Source organism: Lithobates pipiens, unplaced genomic scaffold, assembly GCF_037356315.1.
Source record: "Lithobates pipiens isolate NorthernLeopardFrog02 unplaced genomic scaffold, aLitPip1_a1.2 Scaffold_19, whole genome shotgun sequence".
Classification (NCBI taxonomy): domain Eukaryota; kingdom Metazoa; phylum Chordata; class Amphibia; order Anura; family Ranidae; genus Lithobates; species Lithobates pipiens.
Window position 1 is genome coordinate 447606448 of NW_027507764.1, and position 22805 is coordinate 447629252.

General features: G+C 40.6%; 1 protein-coding gene across 3 annotated transcripts in view; it reads left to right on the forward strand.

The window, feature by feature from the left end:
- RGS20 (regulator of G protein signaling 20) overlaps positions 1–22805 on the forward strand; it is a 280652-nt gene that overhangs the window by 227221 nt on the left and 30626 nt on the right. The window lies entirely within an intron of this gene.

Below are 22805 nucleotides of genomic sequence, written 5' to 3' on the forward strand. Positions count from 1 at the left end.
GTCTCTTCTGCCCAAAAAACATTTTTTTTTTATACCTAATAGCAATCTTTTTCAGTCCTGACTGTGACACATATACAACGGAAACGGGTGACAAAATATTGTAACTCCAGTGCACATGCTCAGGAATTACAACATCAGTGTCTGTCCAGGTTTGATTTATTTATTTATATTTTTTAATCTGCGGTGGTGCTAAAAACGAAAACATAAAAACTATTGAGTAACACAAAAATGTAAACACAAACTAAAAAGTGCACTTAAGGGTGTGCTTTGTCCACCCCCCTGAAGGGGTAGGACCTCTCCCTGATTTGCCAGGTCGCTCCTGACAGGGAAATAGGATACAACTTGGTCCACCTAGCCAGAAGGCCTGGCAGACGCCTCTCCTCTTGGCCAGCCCAAGCCAGCCATCGAGTACTAGGTTCGAGTGGCTCTCCTGAAGAGGGTCAGGGGAGGAAGCAACCTGAGGGCCACACATCCTGCCCCTAGACGTCTGGGTAAGCCTAAGGACTCACACCCTCCATCCTAGTAAAAAAAAAACACACACACAAAATGTAAAAGGTGACAAAACATGAGGAGAAAAATAAATAAATGTGCACTGGCCGGCCCTGAGGCCTGGTAACAAAAATTGTCAAAAAGCCCAGCCCTAAATGACGCAGTGCAGAATTTTTTTTTTGGTGCTATGACCTTGTGCCTTTTTACACCATGGGGTCCCACACCCAAGTGTTACTAAGAGCACCCCTAGGGTGACCACTTTCAGGGGGCAAAGACCCACCATTTCTCTCTGCCTTTCCAACCCATGACCAGACAAGGTACCGTAGATCCACCCAAATCATGAGAAACTGGGCTCATCCAGTTATTTCTTGAAGGATTTACTCCCATGCCCCAACTCCCTGTGGGCGTCCTGGTTTCTTTTCCAGCTGGTACTAGCCTTCAGAGCCCCTATCATACCAGCAGGGATACTATACCGCCAGCCATTCCAGCTGCTGGAGGGACAGAATGACAGCGTAGCATCCCTACTGGTCGCTGATAAGAACAGATACTACTCCCTTCCCCAGTAGCACATACTTACCTTCCCCTGACATTCTATCCAGTCCCTGGAAATGTGGACAGAATGCCCTGTGCAATCTTAAAGACACTCTAATCCAGCCTTTCTTAAAGTGTCACTAAACCCACATCATAAAAAACTGTCAATGAATGGTGTATTACCTGTTGTTCATACTCACTCAGTCTCTAAAAGATTAGTTTTCTGTATTCTGTAAAAAACCTGGTTGGTCCTGCTCTCCACCTTCTGTCCATGTCCCCAGTGCATTTAGGGATTTTTCAGCTTTGGTGGCTACTCTGCACGTTCAGTTTTTAGTGAGTTCTATGCTGAGCATTTCTTCCCTATTACAGCTGAGCAGCCCATGTGACAATAGAGTCACACATGTGGGCTTTTACACAGTGATATATAACAGCCCACTCCACCTCTCATCTTTCATGCCCACTAACCAGCTACACAATGGGGATGGGATATTATATGTAGATTGATTGAGGCTTCGCCTCCCTCTTATTCTAAGGCACAGGCTGGAGGGTAGTGACATAGCCTGTGACTGGCAAAAATCTGCCCACACCATGTTAATTCCAAAAAATAATAAAGATGTAATTTCAAATATATATTTGGATGCCAATTTAAAACAGTTTATTGATGGTATTTATTTTATTTTATTATGTATTCCCTGTTTTGTTTTTTTGTTTCTTTTGAACATGTGACCAGAAGCTCCTTGTGCTTATGTTTCCCTGGGAAAGGTTGGGAAAGATCTGGGACATGTGACAGCTGTATAATGATTAGGGAAAAGGTATTTTTTATTAACCACTTCAGCCTCGGACCATTTTGCTGTCCAAAGACCAGACCACTTTTTGCGATTCGGCACTGCGTTGCTTTAACTGATAATTGCGCAGTGGTGCAACGTGGCTTCCAAACAAAATTTACGTCCTTTTTTCCCCACAAATAGAGCTTTCTTTTGGTGGTATTTGATCACCCCTGCGGTTTTTATTTTTTGCTCTATAAACAAAAATAGAGCATCAATTTTGAAAAAAACGCATTATTTTTTACTTTTTGTTATAATAAATATCCACCAAAAATATATAAAAAAAACATTTTTTCGCTCAGTTTAGGCCGATACGTATTCTTCTACATATTTTTGGTAAAGAAATCGCAATAAGCGATTATTGATTGGTTTGCACAAAAGTTATAGCGTTTACAATATAGGGGATAGTTTTATGGCTTTATGGTTTTATGGTTTTTTTTTACTAGTAATGGCGGCGATCATTTTTATTGTGACTGCGACATTATGGCAGACACATTGGACATTTTTGACACATTTTTGGGACCATTGTCATTTATACAGCAATCACTGCTATACAAATGCAGTGATTCCTGTGTAAATGACACTGGCAGTGAAGGGGTTAACCAGTGGGTGGCAGTGTAGGGATTAAGTGTTCCTAGGGGTGTGTTACTAACTGTTGAGGGCTGGGCTTTCATTTAGTGAACATTGATCTCTGCTCGAATCACATAGAGCAGAGATCAGCGTCACTTGTTGCTAGGCAGAACGGGGAGATGCTGTTTACAACGGCATCTCTCCGTTCAGCCGCCCCGTGAGTCGATCGCGGGTATGCCTGTGGCGATCGAGTCCACGGGACCCGCGACCGGACTCACGGGGGTCCCGACCAGCACGCGAGCACGCCGGCGGCGGCACGCTCAAGATGGCAGGGCGGCATTAAAGATTGGACGTACCTGTATGCCAATATGCCTACCCGTGCCATTCTGCCGACGTACATCGGCGTGTGCTGGTCGGGAACTGGCTAAAATAATTACAGTGCCATCATCCACATACAGTAATAGAAGGGATACTGTAAATTAACCACTTAAGGATCGTCCCACATACATTTACTGCAGCAGGGTGGCCCTTGAGCACAAAATCATGTACCTGTACACGATTCCTTCCTTAGGGTCTGGGGTTCGTGCCCCCAGAAACCTGTTCCCGCTGTGATTGAATGCAGTGGGAGCCAATCAGCGGGTACCAACGCTCATTCATAGAGAGGCAGAAGGGCAGTCTGCCTATGTAAACAAGGCAGATTGCCATTTTGCTAGTAAGAAAGACAGAGATCTTGTGTTTCTGCTAAGCAGGAACATAGATCTCTGTCTTTCTTCAGTTAAGCCATCCCCCACTTAGTTAGAAAACACTCCCAGGAAACATTGTTAACCCTTTGTTCGCCCCTGATGTTAACCCCTACCCTGCCAGTATAATTTTTCCAGTGACAGTACATTTTTTTAAGCACGAATCACTGTATTGGTGTCACTGGATCCCCTTATTGTCAGATTTCTCCCCCGGAACGTTGCAGTCCCGTAAAAATTGTTGATCATGCCATTACTAGTAATAAATATTAAAAGTCCATAAATCTATTCCATACTTTGTAGACACTATATCTTTTGAGCAAACCAATCAATATACACTTATTTAGTAGCAGAATACATATTGACCTAAATTGATGAAGAAATTAGATTTTTTTTTTTGAATTTTATTGGATATGTTTTATAGCAGAAAGTAAAACATTGGGATTTTTTCAAAATTTTTTATTTTTTTTTGTTTGTAGCACAAAAAATAAAACCCGCAGAGGTGATCAAATACCAGCAAAAGAAAGCTCTATTTGTGTGAAAAAAGGACAAACATTTTATTTGGGTACAGAATCGCACGACCACACAATTGTCAGTTAAAGTAATGCAGTGCCATATTGCAAAAATATGGCCTGGTCACGAAGGGGGGTAAACTTTCTGTAGCTGAAGTGGTTAAGTGCGTGTTTAGTATCACTTTACAAACAAACTCAAGGATAAACCGAGGAAAAAACCAAGCTTTACTTACCACCAGCCCACAGACAACCAGATAACCTGTCTAACAGTAGGCGTTAAAAACAGGGGTTTAGTCTGCACACATTTGCAAATGCATGCGAAAGCCACAGAGCCACGCCAAGGCACCCCAATATCTGTGGTACCTAACACTAACTTATAAGTGTCCCCACAGTGGAGGCACATGCATTCTGATGGATAAGTGAAAGCAGGTGGACTGAAGGGGAGCCACCCCTCCTTAAAGGTACAGGAGCACACTGAACACCCAGCACAAGCAGGTGGCGTCTTATAAGTTAGTGTTAGGTACCACAGATATTGGGGTGCCTTGGCGCGGCTCTGTGGCTTTCGCACGCATAATGGTTACTTATTTGAAGGGCAGAAATTGCTCAAGGAACCCCTAGCAACCTCTGAAGGAACTCTAGGGTTCCACTGAACCATGGTTGAGAAAGACTGCTCTAGTAAGAGCTTACACAGAGCTAAGGACACTTTCCTCACTCCCATGTGACAGTTCTAGGCCAAGTACCAGCATTGACCCATGAGAAGTAGAGGAACAAGTCACATGCTCCTTCATACCGTGCAGTACTGTGTTGTTTTCTTGCTCTCAGCATCATAATGGTTTGGCGAAGAGCAAAGGTTAGTATGTGCTGGGGAGAGGTCATTAAAGAAAAACTGTTGTTTTTTTTATTTTTTTATAAAAATTATTTTTTAGCAGGAAATCAATATATAGACTGAAAAAGACAAAGGTACAGTAAAACCTTGGATTGAGAGTAAGACAAGCAACATTTTTCTATAAACTTTGAGCGATTTCTTGATAAAAGAGAAGAGAGGCGCCTCTTAGTGTAGTAATATGGTTACATTTAATGAAGGTCCAACATTTAGCAACTCACATGGTTGATGATTAAAACAAGCACATCTAGGTATGCAGGCACCCAGGGTAAAGCTGTCCACATAGACCGTCCTCCGTACCACCATCAATGTAATCCCTTCCACGCTGCTTTCCACGAGCTTATCAAGCCTCGCTTTCAGATCGCTCTACTGCAGGGTAGTCTTCCCGTTCACGATTGCAGACTGTCAGCAGTGAGAGCCAGCAGTGTGGAGGACGGTCTATGTGGACAGCTTTATCCCAGATGTCTGCATAGATGTGCCTCTTTTAATCATCGACCATGTGAGTTGCTAAGTGTTGTACCTTTATTAAATGTAACCATATTGCTACGCTTAGAGGCGCCGCTCTTCTATTTTATACTCTGGAGCTCCTGCTGGATTTTGCTTCTAATCCCCTTATGGAGGCTGCCATTTGTGGATGGACATTTTATGGTTACACAACCTATCACATTGCTATAATCTTTTTATATGGACTATAAACCGAAGGACTTATGAATAAATGGTTGTGGAACAAATCATCTGAGTTTCCATTATTTCTTATGGGGAAATTCGCTTTGATATACAAGTGCTTTGGATTACAAGTATGTTTCTGGAATGAATTATGCTCACAATCCAAGATTTAGCTGTATAAGAAGATTAGCTACAATGATATTATTCAGCATATAACTGTAACATAGTAACTGAAGTTGTTCCAAAGCACAATTACATCCAAGTATAGTAAGAATAGATACAGCGTATATTAACACTAGACAAATGTTGATATTAGTATACAATTATTCATTTACTACTATTGTTAGTTTTCCTTGTTCCCATGCTCTGAATTCAGCTTATTATCCTATGAAATAACTCCTCATTAGTTTAAAAATTGCAATAAAGATTGTATTGTTCCTCAGCAGAAATACAACCTACATGTGAGGAGTGGAAAAGAAAAACAATGTTCACTGGGGACCGAGAAGAAAACAAGACAGGAACTGAGAACTCTCTAAGGGCCACATTTTCCGAAGGGCTTCTGCAGTTTCTACATGCAGTGCTGACTACTGGCACACCATGCTAACCATGTCATGCTTTATTACACACAACACCAAATCATTAGAAAAGCAAAGCTGCTCCGTCTATTACTTCTTATATTAGCTGAGCAGAAAAACAAGTCACTGGGATATTTATCCTTTGATTCTGGGTAATTCTGCCTTTATTAGGTTCAAGTCCAACGCAACGCAAAAGGAGTCAATTTCAAGGATCCCACCATCCAAATATTTCAGCAATGTGTATTTTACCTAATTTACTATATATAGATGAGGAATCCTGTAGTAGGAGTGGGATGTGTTGTTAATGTTTGCAGAAAAGAGTAGAAGAGGTTTTAAAAAACTGCCGGGCATTTTAAACCTGTCAGCGAAAAAAAAAAAAAAAAAAAAAAAACAACCAAAAAGAAAAAATCAACCAAAAAAAAAAACTGTTTTAGGTGGGCAGATTATGGTTGCCATCCATGTAGTACATATGTGGCAAATAGGGTGGGCTTTAACACCCACACAACGCCCACACATGTGGGTCCAAGTTTCTGTGCAGAGATTACGCTCATTGCATGCTCCCAGCACATTGGCCGAGCTGTCAAAGACAGTTCCCAATCTCTTGTAATGATCCAGCACCGGTACCGATCATATGACAGCCATTGGGCAGACCTTCCTGCCCCATGGGTTTAAAAGCCTGCAAGGGTTAAATGCAAAGTTTTTGCCTAGGGGTAGGGGAATAAGAAGTAAAATTCCTTTTTCCTTGCTCCAGCATGCTACCTCCATCTGTGTGACTGGTCCCTGCAGCCTCCTTTCTGTTCCTGGACTAAAAGCCCTGCACTCATAGGGGTGTGCACCCCAAAGCTCAAACACACATGCCTTTCTCTGCAGTCTCGGTTGCAATGGACATTGAATGGATGGGAAATGCTCTGTGTTGAGCTTCCTGTTCATTTACAAACAGAAGCATAGTAAACACAGCTTGCTATGATTCAGTTATGAATGATTCATTCAGTTCGCTGATGAAGTCCCGCCCACAGGATGATACGCATCCGACAAAAGGGTACCGTGAGTTCACTACAGCCACCTTCCTTGATTCATGCATTTTATGCTATAAGCCTCACATCCTAGCATTGGGTTTGCAGTGCTATGTTTGTAAGTAACATGTTTTATCAGTATTAAAGCTGGTTTTAGTCAAAACAAAGAGCACTATGTATGTCTCATTGATTTCACATGAACCATGACTGCATAAGAGACTTGCCATATTGCTGCTGCATTATTGAAGCTGAATTTCGATCGTTGGATCAACCATTAAACTGATTTGCACCTTATGATTACCCCAGAGGGGACTGCTTGCAAGACCTTTCTGTTAAATCTGAGGTCCATAGACTAAGGTAAGCGGCCTGTACTTATGGTGGTGGAAGCACAGATAAGAATATACACGGTTTCCGATCATCTTGCACCCTGGTCACCATTGAGGAGTTCTCTTCTTGGCTGCTGGTGTTTTCATCATCCAAGCTTTTTAGCATTTCTCATATCTGGGACTTTTATGTGTTTCTGTAGCAGTTATTTATCATCTTTATGCATTTATTAGCACTGCACTATTTTTGTATTTTATAAATGAATACAGCAAGCGAGTGTGTTCATTGTGTTGATTTACAAAAGGAAGGAGCTGGTAAATTACATATTTATTAACCCCTTTTCCTCCGCTTTCCATCCTGAAACATCCCCCACAGCAGCCAGGGGATAGAAGAGGAGGGAGGCCAGAATCAATGCGAGGTGGGGGGGGGGAGGAACCCGGGCAGTAGGTGGAATTAGTACCGCATGTAGTGATTATGGTGTGCCCAAGCACAGCTGGAACACCTCCCTGTGCACAGCCATGCCTATATTGTATGTGATGACACCAAGGGACAGCCCACAGCCTGGAGCAGAGGAGAAAGCCAAAGCAAGTGGTATGGTAGGTAATATAGCTTATTCCTCTCTCCTCAAGAGTTAATAAGCATTTAACCCTTGAATTGCAGAGGAGGTACCCACTCCAAGGGTATTGACCTTTAAAGTGGTATTAAACACAAAAATGTTTTTGTCATGCAACTTTGGACATCAGAGCTGCATGACAAGTCATTCCCCATGTTTTCCAATCATAATCATTCATGTATGTGCGACTTAAAGTTGCAGTGACTTCAAAGTAGTTTATGCACTACTTTGATCTGATTTTCATGCAACTTGAGGGCCATACTTCAGTGTTAACCCTCAGAAGTTGCGTAAAAGTTGTACCTGAATCTTAAACAATGCAACAGTTGGCCATTGTCACCAGTCAAAGCCAAAGTCGTATCCAATTGGCACCCATCCAAAGTTGCACTCCAGTCCGGGCAACTTTGGAATCGTACAAGTGTGAATGGAGCCTAAAACCTTTAAACTGTTACTGTAACTGCTTAGAAAGTGTTGGCTGGGCTTTGATTTGTTAGTCAGGTCATTAGTCAAGTCATGAGTAAAACACAAGTAGTAAAGAATAACACATAGGTATTAGGTTGTAATTAGTCTTATAGCTGAAAACTGTGTGATTGGCTGCTCTAGGTTACAGAATATGCTTGAATATTTACTAAGTCCTTTCTACCTTAGTTTCTATGGACATACTGTATGTGTAAATGGGAATGTTTTTTCTTCTTCACCGCTGACAATGTATGCATATGAGTGGGTGGGAATGGACTGTTGTTGGTTAAAAATAAAGATGCCACTCACTGCTGTCACTTGGTGGCAGGAATTATAGGTAATTACAACATTTCTTTTGCCATCCGTTAACCAGACAGCCTTTTAAAACCTTCCATCTAGATTGATGTGAGGTCCAGTCACATAACAGGTACACTTTGAAACTTCTGTCTATACATTTTTATTCTACTAACTGGTAATAAATGAACATTAAATTGTTTTCTTTGAAACTGACATTTGTGATAGAAAGGTTACTAACGTGAAGTGATTTTGATAACAAAATTGTCATTCTTACCTGCTCTGTGCGATAGAATTGCAAAGAGCAGCTCGGACCCTCCTCCTTTGGGGCACTCCTGGTTCCTCCTTTTCTTTGTGTGCTGCCATAGAAACTTCTTATGGTGGCACACCTGCAGGCTCAATCCCACGCTGTGCTGCCTGCATCCATAGACACACACAGCGTGGCTCCTGCTGCTTTAGCAAAGCCCGTGAGAGTGGGAGAGGTGCTACAGATGGGCACAGTTCTGGATCAAGTGAGGACTCAGGTAAGTATAAAGGGGGATGAGGGGGTGATACGGGTACTGGAACATTTTTTTTGAATTTATTAAGGTAGAAAATGTTTGGGCTTTAGAACCACTTTAATTTTCTTAAAGGGTTAAAGCTGATGTCAGAAGGTGACTCTGCTGCTAGAGTTCCTGTTGATGATGATTTGCTTGATTGGCAGCTATAAGGTGGACCATAAGGAGGGATGAATAACGGGGGGGGGGATGTAGCAACATAGCATGAGATGTACAGAGCATCCCTAGGCACTTACTTCATGTCCATAATAAATCCACTGAAGGGTTAAAAGTCTGGGTGTTGGAATCTATGCCTCCTTGTGACTCCTGGGCCGAAAGATTCCAGAGGTTATGCCGCAGGGAAACCTACTGGATTTATGCCTTGAATGTTCTGGCGCCTGGGGGTTTAAACAAGAAGATAGAAGTCAACACAATTTTATGATACCTAGCATGATCAATTTGCAGTATTTCTCCTCTTTTCTTTATACTTATTTTTAAATTTAGTCTGTGTATACATCCATCACCCTTTAGTTATGCTGATAGGAATTATCACCTGGTGTGTATCTTGATGAATTTAACATTTGTATTTTTTAGTGCAATTATTCATGTAGGGATCTTAACCGCTTGCCTAGCAGCCACCGCAGTTGTACTGCGGCAACATGGCTTGGCCGTGCGAATTGCCGTCATGTTACATCGCTTCTTTCTGTGGCCGCTAGGGGCGTGCGCTGCTGCTCGCCCCTGGAGCCGATGCGAGGGCGAGGACTGGTATCTCTGTGTGTAAACACAGAGATCCTGGTTCTCCGAGGGGAGTAGAGACAGATCGTGTGTTCATACAAAGTATGAACACCAATCTATCTCTTCCCCTAGCCAGTCCCACCCCCCTTCAGTTAGAACACATAGCAGGGAACACAGGTAACCCCTTGATCGCCCCCTAGTGTTAACCCCTTCACTGCCAGTGACATTTTTACAGTAATCATTGCATTTTTATAGCACTGATCACTGTATAAATGCCAATGGTCCTAAAAATATGTCATAATTGTCCGATGTGCCCGCAATAATGGCACAGTCATGATAAAAATTTCAGATCACCGCCATTACTAGTAAAAAAATAAATAATAAAAATTATATAAATCTATCCCCTATTTTGTAGACGCTATAACTTTTGTGCAAACCAATCAATATACGCTTATTGCGATTTTTATTACCAAAAATATGTAGAAGGATACATATCGGTCTAAACTGAGAAAAAATTTGCTTTAAAAAAAAAAAAAAAATGGGGATATTTATTATAGCAAAAAGTACAAAATATTGTGTTTTGTTTTTTTTCAAAATCGTCGCTCTTTTTTTGTTTATAGTGCAAAAAATAAAAACCGCAGAGATGATCAAATACTACCAAAAGAAAGCTTTATTTGTGGGAAAAAAGGGACATCAATTTTGTTTGGGTACAATGTCGCACGACCGCACAATTGTCAGTTAAATCGACGCAGTGCTGAATCACAAAAAATTGCTTAGTCATTCAGCAGCCGAATCTTCCAGGCTGAAGTGGTTTATAGGTTATTTTATTTGATTGTTTACCATTTATTATAAAATACAATTAAAGATGAGAAAAGATGGTCCACAACTCCTTGCTTGTTCTTTAAAATATTCAAAATGTATTGATTCTCCATAAAAGACACAGACAGCAGATGTAAACGTGTTTCAGCCTTGTGGGCCTTGTTCACTACAAATGCCATATACAAAAATGTCACAATATATAGCGTATAAACCCCTCCTGGTAGCACATGTCATTAATTTGCCAATTAGTAGATAATCAGAGTTACTTGGAGAGGTGAAACACCATACATGTGCTGCTAGGAAGGGTTTATACACTATATATTGTGGCATTTTTGTATATGGCAATTGTATGCATGCTCAGATCAAATTCCTACATCAAAGCTATTGGCTACTAGCCTGAATGTAGTCCCATCGTAACGAAATTACGTCATCACGTTCTGAAAGATCAGATTTTTCGACAACTTTGTCCGACCGTGTGTATGCAACAGTTTCGGACAAGATCCGACGGACAAAATCCGACGGATTTGGTTGTCGAAATCTCCGACCGTGTGTACAGGGGCTAAGACAGAAGTACAGTTAAATCTCACTTGTTTAATAATAATAAAAAAAGGTAAACAGAGTAAACTTAGTCAAAACATAGCCAGAGTTCAGGAACTGGAACAGATAGTCAGACAACCTCAGGGAGCCAGAGATGAGCATAGTAGAACAGCAAGCAGGATCTGGAGCCAGAAGGAATGTCAGCCAAGCAAGTCTTTAACAAGAACACAAGAGAGCATCTCTAGAGATGTGACCAAGCTGAAAGCAGAGATCTTCTGAGCTGGAGTAGACAGGAGTGACGAGCAGGATATCATCAACAGGTGAGTCACTGTGGATATATAGCAGCTGGCAATTAGCCAACAGCTGAGTGGCCACCTCAGAGAAGGAAGGGTTGAGCCCAGCCCTGACACTGTGTATTTTACAAAGAATCAATACATTTTGAAGATTTGAAAGAGAGTTGTGGACCATCTTTTCTCATGATTGCTACTGCATCTGTACGACTGCCTTTCCGTACCCAGGTAGCTCTAAACAATCTTCTGATCATATTGGGTAGTAACACCCTACTTCCGCTCTAAACTATCCTAGATGTGTTAGTATGCAGCCATTCATAGGAAATTTTTAAGGATTTTCTGTAATCATGCCCAGTTTCCTTTATTCTATTTTACATACCCTTTAGTTTGTTGCCCTCTGTGCTATAGGTACACTTGTGCCATGCTATAACAGTTATACACAATGGAGATTGGATTGCAGCCAGTGTTGCCCTGTTGATTGGGTGACTAGCCACGCTCAGTCTCTGTGCCGATTGCCTATATTTTGATTCCATCCAGACAGTATAAATTTTCCCCTCCAGAGGGGTCGGGTTTGCCTGAAGAAGGAGGCGGCGCCTGGGAAGCGTGTTGCGGCCTGCCCCATCTTGATTTGGTCTCTTGGTAGCTCTGTGAGAGCAGGTGTGACATCTGAAGACCCTGCCGGCTATATACCTCCATACAGGTCCAAGCTTATCCTCACAGCGGTCTTCTCATACCTTGTGATGGCTGGCTGCTTGATTGGTGATCCACATCCACACTGTGTGCAGCTTGCAAGATACTTTTATGTAAGTTTATTTGAATAAAGTGTTACGTGTTTTTACTACCACACTGACCCAGGTGCCGTCTCGCTGCTGTTTTTGGTTAGGTATTAAAGCTGAACTCCAATCTTACCTTAAAGTGGGGTACACACTATGAGAAAATCAGGAAAATGATCGTCCAATTTTCCTCATTGCTTTTACAGCAAATCAGATCCGATGAATGAAAATTCTTACTAGAAATTTTTTTGAGTATGTCCCTTCGGGAATTTTCGTATGAAAATCCGGAATCGGCTGTTGAAAGTTGTGTACACACTATACGTAAAATCATACGAAAATTCTTTGGATGAAAATGTTCACACAATTTTCTTATAGTGTGTATGAGCCCTTAGTCTTGTACAGTTGTACAGGGTACAGGAACTTCTCATCCTGCTCCCAGAACAAAATCGAGTTAGGTTGAGTGCTTCCTCTAACTGCCTCCTCTGAGGTGGAGATCGTGACTTCATGTGCTCACCTTTCCATCTCAGCCAATCAGAGTAAGCCTTGCATTCATTTAGAAAATGCAAAGCTTTCTGTGAACAAGCCCAAATTTTTTTTTTTATGGTAATGGCATGGAAAGTCCCCATCCTTGTGCAAGAACATAGCACTGTATACTATTTGTAGCCTCAGCTACATTTTATACAGTGCTCCCAGTGGGTGCATCTGTTAGTTAAGGTAATAGTTTGATTGGACCAGCTTGGTCCAAATTAACTTTTTTAAAGCTTTTCTCAATGAATGCAAAGAAGATAATGAGAGATAATGCAGTGTTCTCTATATGGCGCCTGTGTCAAGCAGGTTGCCTCCTATGTTCAGTAAGCAGCATAGCAGCCACTTGGCACGGAACCCAGAAGCTAGTGGAGATCACTGCAATAGCGGTGCCTACTACAGTGTTTTCCAGCCTCTATGGGGATCCCACATCCATACTGACATATACATCTAACTATGTACAAAAATGCCATGAAGACAGTCCCTAAGTCTACATGCTAGGGTAGACATATTTGATGGTTTAGAGAAGGTATTTCTGTAGTTGGATGAAAACCAGGTACAAGAGATACTAGAGAATTTAATTTGAACAAATTCACCAGGTCCAGATGGCTTGCATCTGCGAATCCATAGGGAACTTAGCTCAGTTATGACTGGAATGGTACCAACTGATAGGCATAGTGAGATTGTTGTACCAATTTACAAAAAATAATTGCACTGTACACTAGGAAACTACAGATCAGACAGCCTAACATCATTAGTATGTAAGGTATTTGAGAGAATGGTAAGGGACTCGATACAGAAATTTGTCTGTGATAAAGGAGTCATAAATGATAACCAGCATGGATTTATAAATGTCTATTCTTGTCAGACCAACCTGTTATCATTCTATGAAGAAGTAAGTGAGAAATTTGATGATGGAAGTCCGATGGACATAGTACTATACAGTATCTAAATTTTGATACGGCATTTGATGTTGTACCTCAAACATTTAATCTATAATATAGGGTCTGTTGGAGGGCTTCATTCTAAGGTAAGTATTTCATAGTGTTCTAGTATGTGATGCATTTATGTATGTAATTGTATTTAGCCCTTAAGCCCCGTTCACACGATCGGATTTTCCGATGAGAAATGTTAGATGTCAGGATGTTGGCTGAAAATCCGACCGTGTGTATGCTCCATCGGACAATTGTTTTCAGACTTTCCGCCAACAAATATTGGCTAGAGTGTTTTCAAATTTTCCGCCAACAAATGTGTGTTGTCGGACTTTCCCGATCGTGTGTACACAAGTCCGTCGGCCAAAAGTCCAAAGTACAAACACACATGCTCGGAAGCAAGGACAAGCCAGAAGCGGTCAGTCTTGTAAACTAGCGTTTGTAATGGGGAATTAACATTCGTGAAGTGGCAATTTATGAAATCTCCAAATGCAGTGCACAATTCTCTTCTTCTTTAATGGGATAATAATGAAGCTGCTTTGCTGGTGATACTGATGGAATTATTGCAAACAGATTTGCAAAGGCTTTTTTTTCTAGTGATATCAAGAATAATATTATTATGTTTTTTGTTTTGTTTTTTATGTTCAAGTTACCACGACACAATTATCCCCTAATTTTTAAGATCAAATATACAACTATGTTGATGTCCCCTGTCAATTTTACATTGTATTTTTTAAAATGTAACTGCCTACCCCCAAACTGTCATTTGAAGTAAAACACATAGCCAAGTATTATTCTACACAATTTTTTAATTGTGCATTAAAAAATTAAAAATTAAAAAATAAAAATTAGACATGCTATCTGCCAATAGAACTTAACCAAAAAGTCCATTCTATGCATCCAAAAATATAGAAAACATACCAAATCAAATCATTATTATTCAATCAAAAAAATAATGTCAAAGCAATAACTCTAAGGCCAATAATAAATAACACATTATCTCCTCTGATTCCGCAACATGTCTGGTTGACGAACGGCCATTCAGAAACAAACTGAAAAGCGCTAAATGAAAAATGTGAAAAGAAAAGTGCGAATCAACACTCACCAAACTTCTACTAAGACAAAATTAGCAGAAGGAACCCAAAGGGTGCCGCTAAAGAACTGAAAAAACACGTAGTACGTCACTACATTCGTAATTGTTGGCCAACATTTGTGTGATCGTGTGTATGCAAGTTTGAGCCAACACCCTTTGGACAAAATTCCAATGGTTTTGTTGGCCAACAATCCGATCGTGTGTGCGAGGCATTACAGTGCAGGGGACCCCACTGCAAGGGTCAATTTTTGGACTTTAATTCTTGTAAGAATGTTATTGTTAATTTTTTATTTACTGTCTGCTTTGATTAATACAGAGCTGTATTTATGGATTCTATATATGCCTGGTTTCAGCTTTAGTGATTGCACAGTTAAATCAGATAAACGCTCAATGTTGTTTTAATTTTAACACATTGAGCACAATAAAATAAAAAAATTAGTAAGCTATTTGTTAAAATTCTTACTCCAGCACTTGCAGTTTTCAACTTTCAAAGCTGTTGGCTCCCGCAGTCTCAGTTCTACTTCCCTAAACTTCCAATCTTCACATGAAAGAGTTATCAGTGGACCATGCCGTCTTCAGTCAGTTTGTTAGCTTGGAGAAGGGAGGAGGAGGAGGAGAGTGCCTTTATGTCCTAAGCTATGAGTCTGTGTGTTTCTATTGATGCATACAGCATAGAGAGACACAGCTCTAGTCCCTGCATGCAAGGATGGCTGAGTAGGATACTGCAGGAGAAAGGAGACACCCTGAAATGGGAAACTTGGGGCAGCAGAGAGAGAGAACCTCCGCTTCAGGCCGAACAAATGCTTTTCTTTCAGACAGAGAGCCCCAGGTGCTGTCTAATACATGCACAGATGAAGAGAGACGAAAAAACTCTGGACAGCCGCACTCCGGAAAGAATATCTTTTCTTGTGCCTTTTTATTGCAAATTGAAGATCACATAAAACAGTCCACAGTAAAAGTGATACAAAAAAAGTTCTGACGCGTTTCATACTATAATAAGTTGAGTAAGCACTTATTATTGTGTGAAACGCGTCAACACCTTTTTTTTATCTCTCTAAACCTGGGGCAGCAATAATGGCACTAGCTTAGACTGGAACATAGACAAAGATTGAAAAATACTGTACATATTCAGTAGGTGATTACATCAGTGTTTATTGTGACTTGTACCCATGCTAAGGAGATTCACCCTCTCTATTTCTCCTTTTACCATTATCATTGAAAGTAAAAGTAAAGTTGCCCCCAGAAAAGTAATAGAGAGGGAATCTTCCAGTGGGGATACTAGTTCTGGTGACCTGGGAGTCCCCAAAACATTCCCTTAATTTTCAGGGATTCTTGTTTGGCTATGGGACAGGAAGTGAAGTAAAATCTCCAAAATGTTACACAGATGGTGGAAAAAAAATCTGACATGAGTTATAACCCTAAATATAAAAGGGGAAAACACTGCGCTATAGTTTGTGAAAAGATGGCCACAACAGCCAAAACAGCAGCCAACACTAAAAACAAACAAAGTTCAACAGATAAAATAATAAAAACAGTGTAGCGCTTCAATAATAATAAGTGTAATCAACACAAATTATAAAAATAATAATAACAAAACAAAAATCGCACAAAACTAAATGCCTGAAAGTAAAAGTCCAACATAAGGCACTCATTCCACTATGTTGATGGCATAGGAGTGACCAAACCGTCACATGGAAGGAAAATGGTGTACTGGACGAATATGTTCATGCAGGTAGACTTGATTGTAAACATCAGTGAATAGTAGATAAATACTTCTTACCGGAACAGTTGGACTCACACAGTCATATGACGGCTGAGTCTGGAAGGCTTGGGGTCACAATCAAGGACCAAGGAGTGTGAGGAGAGAGGTCAGTTGAGCTAGTGGAGGAGCTCCAGGCGGTTGTAGGCTCAAAGATGGATCCTTTCAGATGGAACATCAAAGGTCGAAGTAATCAAGCTCAAACGCAGCCCGTTGGACCAATACTCCAGCCTCCCCCGAATGGGGAGGGGGGTGTTTGTAAAGTTTTAAACCAAAACCATGGAGAAAAGGGAAAAGAAAAAAAGGCTCCACATGGTGCGGATCAAACGATATAAAAACGTTGGTTTATTGAAGTCAAAAGGTAATAAATGACTTAGTGATCACATAAAAAAACGAAATGAACTTAAAAGCAATGTGGGGTACCAACAGCTCCAGTACACCATTTTCCTTCCATGTGACGGTTTGGTCACTCCTATGCCATCAACATAGTGGAATGAGTGCCTTATGTTGGACTTTTACTTTCAGGCATTTAGTTTTGTGCGATTTTTGTTTTGTTATTATTATTTTTATAATTTGTGTTGATTACACTTATTATTATTGAAGCGCTACACTGTTTTTATTATTTTATGAGTTATAACCCTCCCTTGCTCTATCCAAAATGAAAAAAAAAATGTTTTGCCTATAGTTCCACTTTAAGCATTTGAACAACTGTTGTACATATAGCTACATTGCAGAACATGAGATTAAGATACAATGGGACAGTTCTGCTCAGAAAAGTGTACGATCTTAAAGTGGTTGTAAACCCGCGAACAAAACAAACAAACAAAAAAAACCTGCAAGACAAAGGCATAATGAGCTAGTATGCATACCATACTAGCTCATTATGTATTACTTACCTTAAATCGAACCCCCCAAAGCGGTCCTCATTCACCGTTCTGGCTGGCGAAATCACGGGCTCTGGAGCTGTGATTGGCCGGAGCCGCCATGTCGTCACTCCTGCGCACGGGAGCCACCGGTAACGACACAGTCTAACTGACGCAATGGCACATACGTGCCGTTGCTTTAGAGCACATGTGCCGATGACGTTGGCACATGCAGATACAAGGGATATCTCCTAAACTGTGCAGGTTTAGGAGATATCCAGGGTAGCTATAGGTAAGCCTTATTATGGGCTTACTTGTAACAAAAAGTGGTTGTAAAGGGTTTACAACCACTTTAAGAAGATACAGCATATTGTTAAATAAAATGAAGATTACTTATTTATAGCTATGCAGTAGTCGTGCGTAATGTAGGGTCCTCAAGCAATAGTGGATCTACCAGTCCCACTCATATAGGGCCATGTGCAAAATGATGACGATACTAGCCACACAGGTGCAATGGTGGGACGAATGAACTTGTCATGCCATGGTGTTTTGTTATTTTTACCTGGCTTGCAGCAGGTAATTAAATAAGAAATGATGGCACTTTCAGAACTGTGCTCTCTGGGGGACTCAATTCACCCTTGGCTATTTCCAGGCTGTGCACCTGGTAGCCAGCATGCAAATTACTTTATCTTACGGATAAACATTTGTGTAATGCAGCATGGAAACAATGCTTCATTTTCCTGACACAGCTTACTCTTGTACTTCCCAATAATTCCATTTCTCATTTTTATTTGCAAACTAAATACCAGCCTCCGGTTTGATTGGCTGAAAGAACCATTGTCCATTATGGTGTACCAATACCTATTTGTTTTACATTCACTTCTATGGCAATGGAGAATGTTTGGAAAGAATTTATATCGGCTTATATGTCTCGTGTTCTCGAACAAATAAAACAAATGAAGCTTGCCAGGCAGCACATCACTGTCTGGATTACATGTGCTGAAATCATTTCTAGTGATGTAACCCTATGGTCAGATAAGGATCTGTAAATACAATCCAACAAATGCAGACTTAAATGCTTGAAAGTCATTAAATATCGCCTTTTCAGAATACAGCAAATTTTAGTAAACTATAGCAGCTGTAGGTCTTTACAAAGAACAAGGCACACTTTACATCTGGAAGAAAAGAGATTTAACCTCCACATACAGAAAAGTTCCTGATAGCTGTTAAAATTTGGAATAGACTCAATTCGAGAACTAGCTCTGACCAGCTCAATGGATTTTAACCTGTTCCCATTCCGATGGGTGGACTTTAACGCTGAGATCTTTAAAGCTGAGATCTTTAACGCATATCCTCTTACCGACTGCCCCATAGCAGATTTACTGCCACAGGGCGGCTGCTCTGCTCAGATTCGCATATATATATATATATATATATATATATATATATATATATATATATGTGATTTTGCACTTCCGGGTTCTGGGCGCGAGCCGCCAGGAGCTCACTCCCACTAGGATTTCATAAAGCGGGAGCCAATCAGCAGGTCCCGCAGACCCAATGTCTGACGGGGCCCGCCGATTGTTTGGTACTCTGGCTGAAAGACAGTCTGTCTATGTAAACAAGGCAGACTGTCATTCTGTGAGTACAAAAGACATGGATCCTGTGAAGCAGGAACGCCGATCCATGTCTTCAAGCAGTAAAAGCACCTCCCCAACAGTTAGTAACCACTCCCTAGGCATACATCTAACCCTTTGATCGCCGCTGATGTTAACCCCTTCCCTGCCAGTGTCGTCAGTGCAGTGACAGTGAATATTTTTCAGCACTGATCACAGTAATACTGTCACTGGTCCTCAAAAAAGTGTCCATTAGGTATCCTATTTATCCGTCACTCCCGCTATAAGTCGCTGATTGCCGCCATTACTAGTAAAAAAAAAAATGTATAAAATTATTATAAAAATTTTCCATAGTTTGTAGACGGTATAACTTTTGTGCAAACCAATCAATATACACTTATTGGGATTTTTCTTACCGAAAATATGTAGCAGATTACACATTGGCCTAAATTGATGAAGGAATTCGATTTTTTACATCTTTTTATTAGAGATGTTTTATAGCAGAATGTAAAAAATATTGTTTTGTTTTTTTCAAAATTGGTCTTTTTTTGTTTCTAGCGCAAAAAATAAAAACAACAACAGAGGTGATCAAATACCAACAAAAGAAAGCTCTATTTGTGGGGAAAAAGGACATAAATTTTGTTTGGGCACAACGTTGCGCAACTGTCAGTTAAATCAACACAGTGCCATATGGGAAAAAAAGGGCCCGTCAGGAAGGGGGGGGGTAAACCTTCTGGAGGTCAAGTGGATATATGCGACCCAAATGTAAACAATTCTGTGCTGAGAGCGTTACCAGCAAAGTTACCAGCAGGAACCGAAATGCTACCTATAACTATTTGTCATCGGGAGCTTTCTGGTCATGTGGCCAATGTGACGGCAATCACAGCGGTCACATGACTGGGAACGCCCCGCGTCCCCCTCCTGGCATTTAGAAACTCTTATGCCCTGTACACACGGTCGGACATTCCGACGACAAAATCCATCAGATTTTTTCAGACGGATTTTGGCCCAAACTTGTCTTGCATACACATGGTCACACAAAGTTGTCGGAAAATAAGATATTTCAGAACGAGGTGACATAAACCACATACGACGGGACTATGAAGAGGCCAGTAGCCAAAAGATTTTGTCTCGTAATTTATTCTGAGCATGCATGGCACTTTGTCCCTGGGAATTGTCTACACACGATTGGAATTTTGCTGTCAGAAAATTTTAGATCCAGCTCTCAAACTTTGTGTGTCGGAAATTCCGATAGAAAAAGTCCGATGGAGCCCACAAACGATCGGATTTTCCAGCAACATGATCCGATTGCACATTTTCCGTCGGAAAGTTCCGACCGTGTGTACAGGGCATTTAAGGGCTGGGAGGTGGTCGGCAGGAAGGGGTTAACATTTTTAAGTAATAACAGAAGGGATTATTGATCCAGGGAAAATCCGATTGCTTACTGATAAACTATAAAGGAATTAAATTTTACCCAAAAAATTGGACCATGCTTTATAGTTTTTTTTGCCTTCCTCTGGATCAGTTGTGGATAGAGGATTCTGTTTATGAAGGTTTTCTATTTATTCAATTTTTTTATTGGTTGAACTAGATGGGCTTGTGTCTTTTTCCACCTGATTATGTAACCAGTCAGATTTCATTTTACAGTATTCAGAACTCTAAAAGATGAATTCTAACTGGATTGTGTTTTTCATAAGTCAAGTTGCTGAAGGATGATTTCTAGTTAGATCATAGGGTTGCAGTACTATTCACTTTGCTGTTTGCCTTATTGAATCTGACATACAACAGACCAACTGGCTAGAAATGATTCTTCAGCTTTATGATGGGTTATTGCAAGATCTGTACTGAGAAGATGCTTGTTAAGTTTTGTCCCATTAGTGAGGGAGGGAAATTACAAAAAGAATGGGGTCTTCCTTCAGTATTGGGCAGACGGCTATATATGATTACTGTAGTAGGCATCATTCATAAGGGTGTACCTATCCCTACACCCATAGGAAGTGCTGTCTTTGCCCACACGGGATGTAGCAAAGCACATATACCTGTACTGAAGAGGCTAATTACTGGTACTTACCCCACTGCTCCTTTGCTGAGAATTGGTCTTCTAAAGTCTGTTGGAAAGCTGACACTTCTAATCCTCTGCAACTGTGGCTGTTTTTTTGCTAACAACCACATCACAGTAGGGGAGAGCTGAATATACACTAGTAGAATTTCAAGCAAAAATTCTTAGGGAAATTTGGATGAAAATTCTCAGAACATTCGAAAGTAGTTCAAGATTTTGTTTGCTTTTAGCATTCAATTTTGGAATTAATGGAATTTACCAAACGAAAACCGCATACACTGTTAGAAATGCACACATTCAAGAAATATATTCCATCCTGCTCCTTCAAATTTTATCCTCTCTGCAGTTGAAAACTAATGATGATTTGACCCCACTAATGATTAGAAAAATAGATGAACATTGGCGTGGAGCCCTACAGAAACCTCAAAAGATGAATTGAGCCCAATAAACCTTTTATCAGTTATTGGCATTTTAAATGATTTTTACTGGTTTAAAGCGGTAGTAAACCCGCATTTTTTTTTTTTTTTTTTAAAACCTGCAAAGCAAAAGGCATAATGAGCTAGTATGCACCGCATACTAGCTCATTATGAAATACTTACCTTAGAACGAGGCCCCGACATCTCGCCCGATCCACGCCGAGGAAGCCGACATGCTCCCTCGGCGTCTCTTCCGGGTATCGCGGCTCCGGCGCTGTGAGTGGCCGGAGCCGCGATATCGTCACTCCCGCGCATGCGCGCGGGAGATTTAAATCCGGCCGGACGAGCGCTGCCGGATTTTCGCGGAGAGAACCCCCTTGTGCGCATGCGCCGCTGCAGTCAGCGGCGCATACCGAGGGGAATATCTCCTAAACCGTACAGGTTTAGGAGATATTTTTTTTACCTACAGGTAAGCCTTATTATAGGCTTTCCTGTAGGTAAAAGTTAAAAAAGTGGGTTTACTTCCACTTTAACCAGGTAACAGTGATATTCTACATATAAACATGTAATATTGACCTATTTCCAGCTGATTTCATCTGCTTTGCTAACTTTATTTTTTTACAAAGCTCAATAACTGAAGCTCTATTTATACACGAAGATACTCTGGGGGAGCGACACATCCTCCTTCTTTATACCTTCTCTCTGTGGGGCTGATTTACTAAAACTGGAGAGTGCAAAATCTGGTGCTTTAACAATAAAACCTGGAAGCTGATTGATTTGCAGAGCTTCACCAAATTTTGCACTCTTCAGTTTTAGTAAACCCCAATGTTCTGCATAACAGCCCATAGAGTTTACTTCTTAGGGAGTGAAAGATAGGCAATCTATAAAACAAAGTGGCAACCATTGTGTTCTCTCTTTGAAAATACATAATGCTAAAAAAAAACTGCCATATAATACCATACCATAATGCACTTTGTATTAAATGTATATTTGTAAAACTTAAAAATGAATATAACAAAATGACCCGTCTTGTTATTTGTCAATGACTTTATACATTCAGTAGTAACTATAGCGATGCCCTGACATCATTGTAAAATTAGGTGCTACAAATGTTATGCCTCAGGGCATAGATTTTGTTGAAGCAATAATGAATTTCAAAATATATCCAAAATTTCTAGAGCAGAATGCTGGGGCTTCTGTCTGCAAATCACATAAAGGAGTTTGAGTCAGAGCCCTGACCTCATTCCCATTGAAAGGCAGTGATGTGATCTGAATCAGATTGGTTACGTAAGACATTCCAAAATATACATGAACGTCTATGTAAAGGAATATGATAAGATACAATTGTAGTTCAAAACACTATTG